We start from the raw sequence: 13,219 nt of genomic DNA, 5'->3' as shown, positions 1-13,219 counted from the left end.
TACTTTTTATGTATACATTTTATTTAATCCACTAATCCCCAGAATGTAAAACCTTCTCTTTTGTAAATGAAAAAATAGTTACAGAAGATTTGCAGACAAAGCAAGGAAATTGAAGAGGCAGGGATTAAATGGGTCTGAATAACTCCCCAAATTCTATCCTTTCAAAAATACCAAGTTAGTACCATCAGGAGAGTAAAAATCCTATTAACAACTTGGGGATCATTGAAACTTCATTCTTAGACTTATTATATAATTGTTTTTTTCCAAATGTAGTTTCTATATCGAAGGGAATGTAATATACAAATTATTGTAAAGGTTCTTGCAAGTAGTTCAAAATATCAAACACATTAAGAACCATTCCAATTATTTTTGTTTTTACTCCAAAATTTCTCAGACAAACCATTTTTTAAAATAAATTTATTTATTTATCTTTGGCTGTGTTGGGTCTTCGTTGCCACGTGTGGGCTTTCTGTAGTTGAGGCGTGCAGGAGCTACTCTTCGTTGAGGTGCACAGGCTTCTCCTTGCAGTGGCTTCTCTTGTTGCGGAGCACAGGCTCTAGGTGCACAGGCTTCAGCAGTTGTGGCTCCTGGGCTCTAGAGCGCAGGCTCAGTAGTTGTGGCACACAGGCTTATTTGCTCCGCGTCATGTGGGGTCTTCCCGGACCAGGGCTTGAACCCATGTCCCCTGTATTGGCAGGCGGATTCTTAACCCCTGCTCCACCAGGGAAGCCCAGGCAAACCATTTTTTAAAGATATTAAACCTAAAGTAAATTTCAGAAGTCACTATTGGGAGTTCCCTGGTTGCCTAGTGGTTAGGATTCCGAGCTTTCACTGCCATGGCCCGGGTTCAATCCCTGGTCAGGGAACTGAGATCCCACAAGGTGCACAGTGTGACCAAAAAAAAGAAGTCACTATCAATATTATTCAAATATCTTTGTAGATGGAGACCAAACTATTATAGTTGTGTTGTATTACCGTGGGCCAAATTAATAGCATCTTTCTTCTTGAATGGTTGTATGATCAATTCTCTGACTTTGATTTCATAATTGCTAATACAGATCTTCTTACCTAATCCCACTTCAGAAAGTGGCTGGCGGACTATTTATCTCTCATCCAGGTTTTTCAAATCTCTCCTCTCTCACCTCATCTCATAGTTCTCTGTTGTTCTTATCAGGTGAGCATTATCATTATATATATTATACTTTAAATGTTTTCTAATATCAAATTTATTTCTCCTGATAGGCTCTGATCATATGGGGGAAGGACCAAGTTTTATTATTTGTTTGTATCATTTATAATTCCCATTAACAGACAAATACCATAAGAAACACATTATAGAGTCAAGAACTGTGGAATAGATTCTAGATCAAATTTATAGATTTGTGGTCAAATGTATTTATGTCACTACATGAACTTAGGCAAGTTAATGAATTTCCTGAGTTTTGGTGCCCAAGAACATAACAGGTTGTTTCATGGAACTTTACAAAGCTGTCTCATGCCGTTACTTTCAAGAATAGCCAGGGTTTATTGAAAACATACTGGTTGTATACATTGAATAAGTTACTAACCTTGTTTATACTCAGTTTCCTCATCTGCATAATGGATATAAAAATAATTACTATCTTGGAACACTGTAGTGGATATTGAATAAGGTAATGCACTAAATTTCTTAGCACAGTGTCTATAAATGTTCAACAATTTCAATAATTTTACTATTTCCCTCAAAATGACCAATGGCATTTCCTCCTCTTCACCTCAAGTTCACATCCTCAGTACCTGTGTGCTTTACTTATCCTGGAAGAAGTCTAGAAATCCAAGTAAAAGAAAAGAGGACAGATGTAGTCTGCTAGAACAAGAACCTATAGCTCAACTAGTAGAGGCTGGTGGGTCAGAGAGTTGACTAAATGTCCTTATGTTGTTAAATGATAAGAAATATTCATGTGAGGTCATCTTTTCAAGCACAAGAAACAAATAATAGAAGAAACATTATGACTCCTTTGAAATGCAGCGAAAGAGCCATGGTTAAAATTTTAACAAGTTAGAGTCATTAGCTAAACAAATCCTGAAAGTTTCACAGTCACATAGACACCTAACAAAGGCATGATTTGTGAGTCACCCTTAAGAGGTCCTTCTGCATCAACATTCCATTTTGTTCCTTTACTATGGATCCTACAATGTCATTCACTATTTTCTCTGCTAGCGAGGTATGTTTAAAGTACAGCTAACGTTTCCTTTTATCAATGATCAGAAGAGAGATTCTTTTCTGCATCTCACTGTATTGATCCTCTCTAAAAAGAGGGATATTGTTGAGGAAAATGAATCAATCCATTTCTTTAAGCTTTCAAAGTGGAGACTGTCTTTCTTAGGTTTTGCCATTTTCTCTTAAGTACTAAAATGGTAGATGGTACTCATTGGCCCAACTATAAATAAGACTGAAAAATTATGAATTATGCCATATATAATTTATAATACTTAATAAAAAGGCAACCTTATAGAAAAATATTTTAAAGAGTACCTATCAAATGCTAGGCATTTGGTATTTAATTTACATATAATTCTCTCATAATCCTCACAATGGTGCAGTGGCGTAGGAAATATTAACATTATTTTTCAGTCAAGGAAACTAAGGTCAGAAGGTTAAAAATAAATGAAAATAAATATCCCTTGTGGAAGCAATACCTTTAGGAGAGAAGCTTGAAAGAAAAATGGAATGAGAAATGAATCCCATTTATTTATTTTCTAGCAGGGAAAATATTATTATTACTAATGATTCATGTTTATAATTCAAATTTATTTTGAGTCTTATATTTTCATTTTAGTATGAACCGAAAAATAGAACTTTCAGGTATAATTTTCTTATTGAATTATTTTAATTCCCCCCTTCACCTCAGAAGTACATCTCAAATTTTATAAAGCAATTGGCTAAGAAAACGATGTATTTTTTTTTTTTTTTGCTAGAGAAATGCACTTTATATAGCACTGCCCAAGAGTAAATTCCCTTCTATATTAGCTAGATATGAACATGTGCATTGGCTCATAAAGGAATATCTGTTATTTTAGATATTTTTATTAGTGGCCAGTCATCTTAGTTGCAGAAACAATAAAGCTAAAACCTTTGAAACCACCATAGAAAATTATCATAATAAAGAGTTAGTGCAGAGAGATATGAAGCGTGTGCAAAACTGATTTCATTGAATTTTCAGTATTCTCCCTTACGAAGAAAATAAATATATTTAATTTGTTTAGTTATATATTTATTTTTCTTGGATGAACTCACTGTGAAGCATAAATATTTCCCTAACCAGAGGTTTTATATGTGAGCGGTTTTTATAGCTTCCTAAACCTTTCTTCTCCTCCTGGAGAATCCAACCAACTTCTCTAATCTCAGCCCTTTTCAAAAGGAAATCAGCACCTCTGAATGGTGCCGTCAAATTGCTCCCTTGCCACTTGTGTGTGTTTAGTGATGCAGGGAGAAGAATGAGAAGGGGGAGCCCAGGAGATAATTCCTCTTTGTTACATACCTCAAAATCAAGCTGCACACCCCTGGAAGGCTGTCGGGGTCCACTCTTCCTGAATGTTATATGGAACATGCTGTGTAGGTTACTTAAGGGGGAAAGAAGTACAGGGGATAGGGGTAGGAGGGTAAGTGTTGTTGGGGCCCAGTTCAGGCCACCCCAAAATATGCCTTAATGGCATGTTGATTATTTTGAAGTAAAGTTACTTAAGGAACAACCAAGGCAAGAGTGACACTTTGACCCTCCTCTCTGTCTCCCTGAAAGCAGGAAATAAACCTCTCATGTGAAAGGTGCCCTCCTGGAAGGACACCCTTATCACCAGAGATAGAAAATTCAGTCAGTTGAGTAATATTCCATTGTATATATGTACCACATCTTCTTTATCAATTCTTCTGTCGATGGACATATAGGTTGTTTCCACATCTTGGCTATTGTAAACAGCACTGCAATGAATATTGGGGTACAGTTATCCTTTCAGACCATGTTTTTCTCCTGGTATATACCCAGAAGTGGGATTGCAGGATCATATGGTAGCTCTATTTTTAGCTTCTTAAGGAACCTCCATAATGTTCTCCATATATACAATGGAATATTACTCAGCCATTAAAAAAAATGAAATAATGCCATTTGCAGCAACATGGATGGACCTAGAGATTGTGATACTGAGAGAAGTAAGTCAGACAGAGAAATAGAAATATTGTATGATATCAGTTACATGTGGAATCTAAAAAAAATGATACAGGTGAACTTATTTACAAAACAGAAACAGACTCACAGACTTAGAGAATGGACTTATGGTTACCAGTGGGGAGGGGGTGGGGAGGAGGGATATTTAGGGAGTTTGGGATTGATATGTACACACTGGTATATTTAACCAAGAGGCACATGAAAAGATGTTCAACATCACTAATTATTAGAGAAATACAAATCAAAACTACAATGATGTATCACCTCACACTGCAGACTGGCCATCATCAAAAAATCTACAAACAATAAATGCTGGAGAGGGTGTGGAGAAAAGGGAACGCTCTTGCACTCTTGGTGGGAATGTAAATTGATAGAACCACTATGGAGAACAGTATGGACATTCATTAAAAAACTAAAGCTAGAACTACCATATGATCCAGCAATCCCACTACTGGGTGTATACTCTGAGAAAACCATAATTCAAAAAGACACATGTACCCCAATGTTCATTACAGCACTATTTACAATAGCCAGGACATGGAAACAATCTAAATGTCCATCGACAGAGGAATGGTTAAAGAAGATGTGGTACGTGTATACAATGGAATATTACTCAGCCATAAAAAGAAACGAAATTGGGTCTTTGTAGAGATGTGGATAGACCTAGGGTCTGTCATACAGAGTGAAATACGTCAGAAAGAGAAAAACAAATATCATATATTAACGCATATATGTGGAATCTAGAAAAATGGTACAGATGAACCTATTTGCAGGGCAGGAATAGAGACACAGATGTAGAAAATGGACATGTGGACCTGGGGGGGAAGGAGAGGGTGCGATGAATTGGGAGGTCAGGATTGACATATATATACTACCATGTGTAAAATACATAGCTAGTGGGAACCTGCTGTATAGCACAGGGAGCTCAGCTCGGTGCTCTGTGATGATGGGGGGCGGGGGTGGGAGGGAGGTTCAAAGGGAGGGAATATATGTATACATATAGCTGATTCACTTCATTGTACAGCAGAAACTAACACAACATTATAAAGCAACTATATTCCAGTAAGAAATAAATAAATAATAAAAAATAAAATGTATAACCAACAAGGACCTACCACAGGGAACTCTGCTCAATATTCTATAACAATCTAATTGGGAAAAATTTGAAAAAGAATAGATACATGTATATGTATAACTGAATCACTTTGTGGTACACCTGAAACTAACACAACATTGTTAATCAACTATGCTCCAATATAAAGTAAAAAGTTAAAAAAAAGAAAGAAAATTCATTCGGGGCTGAGAAGCCGCCATAAACAAACCATGTTATTTCTTTAATTTGCTACTCCAAACCCAAACTCTGTTTAGATTCTTCACTAATTAATCACTCAAAGCCTGTTTATTTGTCCTGTCAATTCCTCACAAATTTGTTTCTTTATCTTAAAAGTATAAAGGCTGCCTGCTTTGGCCATTCATTAGGTCCTATTTCTATGAGACCTCTATGTGCACAAGTTAAAACTACTTTCTTTTTCCCCTGTTAATCTGTCTTGGTCAATTTTATGATTAGTCCAGCCAGAAGAACTCAAGAGGAATAGAGGGGAAAATTTTCCCCTCCCCGACAGTGTGGGTCTGTGTGTGTGTGTTGGAGGGCATTCCTGCTGTTTGAGATGATTTTACTGAACTTTTCTGAGTGGCCTAACTACAGAAGACTGAGTTTTCACGTACATTTTTATTGAAAATCTATCCATAACCCAATTGTATCCTTTACAAATAAGGAATTAACAACATTGTTTTCATGTAAAACAAATTTGGATAGACAATTTATAAGAGAAGAAGAAATACTGATTAAAAAGTACATATGGAAATATTCTACCTCTTAGCAATCAAGTAAATACAAATCCAGCTTCAGTGTTAGAGACAAATGAGCACATGTAAAAATAACAGAACATTTAATATGAGAATGTTTGCAGTAAATGGGCAGTTTTACCCTGATGGTGAGGCAAAAATTGGGGTGATCTTATCAGAAAATGTCCCCACATATATCAAACTCTTAAATATTTTTATAACCAACCCTTAATACATAATCCTACTTCTGTAAATAAACCCTGAGAGGTCAACAAACTAAAAACACCAAAAACAATAAAAAGTTAAAATATCCACATTGATATATTGTATAGCCTAATTCAAAATATTGAATACTTGGAAATGACACTTTAAACTGAAAAAAGAGGAGTCGACAAATAAATTATGGCATGCTTTATATGAAGAAATACTATGTGAGGATTAAATTCATCTTTGTAAAATATTGTAATATGGAAACTTTTGTTTTATATTACATGAAAAGATATATATTTTATATGTACACTATTTAATATGATATCAAAATTATTTACAGTTTAAACTATAAACTATGAGAAAAGTATACTGAAAATGTTAATTTTTATCAGTGACTATATCTGTCATTCTGGGTACTCGTTTTTCCTATTTTTCTACTTTCTATATCCTAAATATTTTCTCATGAGCACATATCAATTTTTAAAATGAATAAAAATAAATCTCATTAAAATTATTTTTAAGATGAGACTTAGAGTTTGGAATGATTTTTGAGGGGGATTTATCATTTTATTAAAAACCTAAAATAAGCTAATCACCACCACCTCCCCAAAATGTTGAAAGATGTCATCTGAATAGCATGGATTACTCCTCCAGAAAACTAGATCACATTCTGGCTTCGTTATTATTTTAGAAAACTCACCTTTCAACCATCTGCAATATGGGCCATCATTCATATCGAACTTAATTAGAAAACAGTTTGGAAGTTGGAGCAATTCCTAATTTAAATCAATTAAAGGGAAAGTTGTCAGGTTCGCTTTGGGTTTGCTTATCTCTACTCTCACAGCAGGACTGAAGAGATCTGTCTTCCCCAATCTCCTTGTATTCCTCCAGGATTATGTCATAGTGTTCAGTGTGTAAATCTAGGAACTCGTGGTGGCAATTAGCATCTGAGGCTCCTGCCATAGCTAGGAGAAGTCTGGGTAACAAATGAAGGCATCCCAGGATTCCACGCTGAAAATTCTTTGATGGGCGCTTCCATTCACAATGACATATGTGTAGTTTTTGGGGCCAGGCAACCCTGTGCTCTCGCCCTATTTCCATTCTGTGTTGAGAGCTCTTCTTCCTTCCCTCACCCATGCCCTAAATCCTATTGTGTCACAGTTAATCTAGTTATCAAATGGAAAAAGCATGTCACATAGTGATTATTTAAGGAGCACATTCCTTTCACTGAATAGATCATTATAGGTTCTTTACCTCTCCATTGCTAAAATAAGATTCCTTGCCTTATCTGTCACCTGCCCATATCCCTGCTGGCTTAAAATGTGCGCTCACTCTCCACCCAACTTAGAGAGAACTACTTTTTGTATAGTAATTTCATCTTCTCGTGCATTCTTAAATTATCATTATCTGCCAAGCACAGGGGATAAGATATATTCTCCAAGGTGATTTTATATAGATAGATAGATAGATTTTTTTCCCCAAAAAATTAAGGTTCATGGGCATTTATACATCTGCCTTCTCTGAGGCTGTGGTCCATGAGAACAGTCACCAAGTTTTAATCATCTTTAGTATCCTAAGATATACATGACTCTCAATTTATGACTTAGAATCAATGAATGAATGAATGAAAAAAAAATAATAGCTGTCTTGTATTATTTTTGAGTGCAAAAGTGATGGAATTTCTGAAATCTTTTGATAATTTGAGAAAATAATCCAGGATATTTGAACCTATACATACCTTCAAATTCCAGAATATACTATGGTTTATACATAGAATAAATCAAAAGAAATTTCTAAGCAAGAGACTAGAAAGTCTAGACTATATTATAGTAATGCATTAGGATATTTAACGGAAAATCCTAGACTAGGGGTTAGAAGACTCTATTCAGACTTTCTGTCTGTAGTCAAAATAGATGTAAAAGTTAAAACAATTACCCAAGTAATTAGGATGATTAGATTTTCTATTCTCACATACTTTTAATGTGCAGATTTGTCTCCTATCAGATTGTAAACTCTTTAAGGTCAGAAATTCCACTTTTCTTTGAGTTTCCAGAATTGCCTCCCTTGGACTGTGTCTTAGTAGGTACTCATTTGGTTAACTGTTGTAAACTAGCTACTGTAGAATGTACAGGCTCCAGAGATCTCAGTTCTCTTGCTCTTTGGTAGTTTCCTCTGGTACCTCAATTGCAGTTTACCAAGGTTCTTTCTGAAGGGCTGGTCCCATGTGGAAGAGCCCAGGGCAGAGAAGAGGACACTGCTAAAACAAGAGGTGTCTAGGGCATACCTTACAGTCAAGTCTACAGGTTTAAACTCGACTATGCTTTAAAATTATGTCAGACACTTTTTAAATGAAGGCTTCTAGGCTCACATCTAGATATCCTGATTCAATGTTCTTGGACTACAATCCAGAAAGACACTATTTATTTATTTGTTTGTTTGTTATTGAGGTATAATTGACATATGACATTATATTAGTTTCAGGTGTACAACGGTAATGATTTGATATTTGTATATATTATAAAATGATCACCACAATAAGTCTAGTTAATATCCATCGTATATGTAAGATATATAACGTGCTTTATGACATATATTAAGGAGAAGACATTCTATTGAGATTTTGCTACAATAATAGCTACAGAAAAATAGGAGGACTGAGGGAAGAACCTGCTGTTTCCTTCTGCACAGGTCACTAAGGAACCCATGGGGAGGGGAAAGAGAGGAGTGCCTGGTAATGACCAGAGAGAGGGACAGAGGACCCTCTGGATGCTATCTGGCATGAGGAGTCTGATATGAGAGAGAGAGAGAAAAAGAGAGAGACAAAGAAATAAAAAGAGAGAGAGGGGGGCTAACAGCCCAGATTTCATGAGGGAGGGACAGGTGGGGTCCAAAGAGGTCACAGCACTTGGGAGTCATTGCATCAGGCCTGCACCATGTCCTTCACCAGCACATCACCATCTTCTCACTGTTGACTGTCAGCTGGGCAGCTCCAGTGGACGGGGCATTCCAGGGTCAGCGGGACCAGTCTCCCACTGGTCAGTGTCCTTCCTGCAAACCTGTACCCACCATAGGCCCCACAAGGGACACAACCCAGGTTGGCAACGGCAGTCACTTTCTGCACCACAACATCGTTACTCTGACAGGTGTCTGGCAGCTTGAGCTCCTCTGTGATCTCCTTCATGCCTGTCAACTTTCCCTGTTCCTGAACTCATTCTCACTCATGAACACAGAGCCATCAGTTCCCCAGTGGCTGGATGGAGAAATAGAACTCTTGGGTTTTGTTCACAGCTGGAAGCCTGGCCACCTAGGTTGAGTCACAGAAATTAATGTCCTTGACAGCAGTGGCAGATTCTCTGAGTGCTTAGGGCTCGATTTCAGGATGTTAATGCCAGCAGGAAGTTCAGGGGATGCCCACATGCAGGCCCTTGACAGGGGTATCAGAGCTGTTGAAGAAGTAAATGCGCACAGCCACTACGTGGGAGTCCCGGGAGAAAGGCTGGCTGCTGAAGATGTAGCCCACAGATAGCCCCTCACCAGCTAAAAGGTGCAGCAGCTCCTGCCTCCCAACACCCAATACTGGAATCAGGAGTGAGGGCACGGCGGGGGCAGAGTCTGTGTCAGGCCCTGTAGGTCAGCAGCCAGACTGCTAGACACAACCCTGGGAGGAGAAACAGGTTGGATATTGGGAGGGGTGAAGTCCTCTAGATTGAGCAGGGAGATCTCCTTGGCTGCAGGGGCACTTTTGCCACTGGTTTTTTGTTTGTTTTTTGGTTTTCCTCTAGGAGGCAGATTCCATCTGCTCTTCCTCAGACTCTGCTGCCTCTCAGACTTTGATGAACTATTGATGGAATCACTGTTGTCATCTGAGAAGGAGCCTGAGCACTTTCTTCCTCTTCCTCTTCCTCTTCTCACCTTCCTCCTCACTCTGATCACTCTCGCTGCTCTTCCCCTTCCCCTCATCCTCATCCTGGTCTTCATTTTTGAATTCACTCCTAGACTCCCTGGAGCTGCTATTGCTGCTGCTCTTACTGTATGATTCACTCTCAAACTGGTGGTTGCTGCCTGTAGACTGTGAGCTCTGAGTCCCCCTCAGAGGCTAAGTAGAAAGGTTTCTCCTTCTTCTTCTTCTTCTTCTCCTTCTCCTTCCCCTCCTCCTCCTCCTCCTCCTCCTCCTCCCCCTCCCCCTCCCCCTCCTCCTCCTCCTCCTCCTTCTTCTTCTTCTTCTTCTTTCTTCTCCTGATTTGATCATGTGGTCCATTCACATACCTCCAAGTTGTGCAAAGATGGATCTGGGGCTTCCTCTGGCCAGTCTGTGAGTTCCCGGTAGCCTGTGGCCTTGGCATTGAGCAGATGAGACAGTGAGCCCATCTGTAAGTGATCCTGGTCTTTGAAGAATAATTCCAAGACTGGGACTGGTTTGGGTGCCATGAAGAGTGTCTTGGCATGGCAGCTGAGGGCCCGACACTGCTCCGAAGGGACCATAAATTGCTGGGTGAGGTGCGCCTGGTTTCTGATATCACAGTTCTTGTTGTACATGGCCAGACTCAGTACATACACGGTCAGCAGTTTGGTCTACTTAGAGTTGGTCAGGTAAAGCTTGGCCAACCAGGTTGATGACCTGCAGCGTGAAGATGTCCTCCTCTGCTGTGAAGGACTTGGCTGTTTTTCTCAGGACGTCAGATGCAATCCTAGGGACACGCTCACAGTACTCACTGAAGAGCCACAGGATGCTGGCTCGGGCCATGGGCACCTGGATGTTCTCTGAGCTTTGCCCAGTGTTTGATGATCTCATGTTGTGCTGGGTCTATCTGCAGCAGCTTCTTCATGATGACCACTGACTCTGTGACCACGAGCTCATCACAGTGGGACAGTAGCTGCACCAGGTCATTGTGGCAGATGTCACCCACTCGGCCTATGTTAGTTGCCCAGCGTCTAGTGGCTTGGACCGTGGCTGCCACAAAATCCTTGTCTGTGCTGTGAATGTAGGTCTGGCATTCCCGTAGGAAAGTTACGGATGTTAGTCTCATTTGCCAGGTTGGTCAGTGCTTCTAGCTTCAGGATCTTATCTGGGTGGGGTTGATGGGCCTGATGTAGAAACTCTTCTAGGAGGGCTCAAACATATCTGGGCATAGTGGACATGGTGGCCACGTTCTGGAGCACCATGTACTGCATCTCACTGCAGGGAGAGAATGGGTCAGAGGTACTTGGGCCCCTCAGTTGGGGCAAGGGGCAGCAGGTAGGGGGAGAAGGGAGGTGGGCAAAATAGGAGGGAGGGAAGGATAAGTGGGAGGAGGGCACCAGTAGGTAGAGGATATCAGTGAGAGGAGGACAGGACTGGAGTCAGTGCGGGGGTAGGTGAACTAGGGTGTGGAGGTTGGAGGGGGTGTGATACACTCAGAGTCCTGGAGAAGGCTTTTTTTTTTTTTTTTTTTGAGAGCACAAAATATTTTATTTAACAACTTACAGTGTAACAATTTGCATTTAGGAAAAATAGCTCCTCCCTTAAAGGAAGCTTCTTGAATCAAAAGCTGCTGGCAGTTTGGGAATTCCCTGGCGGTCCAGTCATGAGGACTCTGTGCTTTCACTGCCGAGGGGCTGGGGTTCAGTCCCTTGCTGGGAAATAAGATCTCACAAGTTGCGCAGCCAAGAAAAAGAAAAAGAAAAAGAAAAAGAAAACTTGCTGGTGGTCAACACAGAGAGCAATGGGCAGGGCTGGGCCGGAGGAAGCCGAGGGAGCCAGGAGGGCCTCAGGTCCCAGGAATCACACTCAGCGCTGACGAAGGGAAATAAGAGGCTGCCCGACATAAAGCCCAGCCTTTCTCAAGGCGGCAAGAACAAATGGATCCATTCCTACAAGTCTGTGAAACCTCGTGGATAATGTTCTGTGGGTATCTCCTAGATGATCAAGTGAACCGGAAAAATGGGAAGGACCTGTGCTAATTCCACATTTACACGATTCCCACACGTAGAATTAAACTACCCAGTACACTAGGTTCCCCCAGCAGAACCTACAGACATTTCCTAATGATTTTTATAAATATTTAAATCTTTTTTTCAGTCTCTTTAGACTTCACAAGAATGTTAATAGTTTTCAGAACCGTGGATGAAGCGTTAAAGCTCTCAGTCCAATAAGAGGAGGGCATTTTTTTGAGGTTTAATATGGCTGATAGTCAACATGTTAACTACTGAAGATCTTAAGAGTGGAAAAAATTCGATGCGCATATATGATGGACAATACGTGACGGACAGTACGTGGTAGACAGTGCGGAACGGAACGGATGGTACGTGGGAGGAGGGAGAAGGGGCGGAGCCTAGAGTTAACAAGAAGATGGCGCCCGGCGGGCCGGAGTTTTTCTGAGGGAGTGCTTGAAGAGGCTGCCACCAGACCTCAGGCCTCTACACTGTGTTAAAAAGAGACGCCTGCCCCTCAGGCTAGGCTTTAAGATGAACAAATGAGCCTCATTCACGTGAAGTCCGGGCACTTCTGGAGCTGCCACCTGTGCGCTGAGCCCTGCGGCGGGTGAGTGGCCTCGGAGCCATTTAAGTGTTGTTTCTTAGGGTCTCGAGGATGGGAGCCCCCTTGGTTTTGAAAAGTAGATGTTTTGGGAGCTTGTCTCTCAGGTGCAGGTCTTAAAAGTTAGGGTCCAAACCCTTCTCTCCTTAGGGAGGAGCATGAATTTCGAGTTCCCTCAGGGTGCGGGTTGCGCCACCGCACGTGGGGTTTATGGCGCAATTGTGTCTCTGACTCTGGTGGCCTCTTCGACGGGGGGCCTTGCCTCATTGGCTGGAGGTGTAGGAGTCACTCAGACTCCGTTTTTAGGTGTCGTTCCCCTCCCTTCGGAAGTTGTTCTGTATGTAGGTGCGGATTCAGCGTGTCTGGGGGGGTAGGTGAGTTCTGGGTTTTCCTACGGTGCCGTCCTGACGCCAGGACGGTGCTGGAGGCTGGGAGTCTGAAATGAGAG

At 40.6% G+C, this 13,219-nt stretch overlaps 1 pseudogene; it reads right to left on the bottom strand.

Annotated features, from left to right (window-relative positions):
* Positions 1-9,197: 9,197 nt before the first annotated feature.
* Positions 9,198-11,429, bottom strand: LOC137752376 (AP-3 complex subunit beta-2-like; annotated as a pseudogene).
* Positions 11,430-13,219: the final 1,790 nt, after the last annotated feature.

This window comes from Eschrichtius robustus, chromosome 19 (genome assembly GCF_028021215.1).
Source record: "Eschrichtius robustus isolate mEscRob2 chromosome 19, mEscRob2.pri, whole genome shotgun sequence".
NCBI classification, from domain to species: domain Eukaryota; kingdom Metazoa; phylum Chordata; class Mammalia; order Artiodactyla; family Eschrichtiidae; genus Eschrichtius; species Eschrichtius robustus.
The sequence above is the reverse complement of the archived record's forward strand: the minus strand, read 5'-3'. Positions and strand labels throughout refer to the sequence as shown.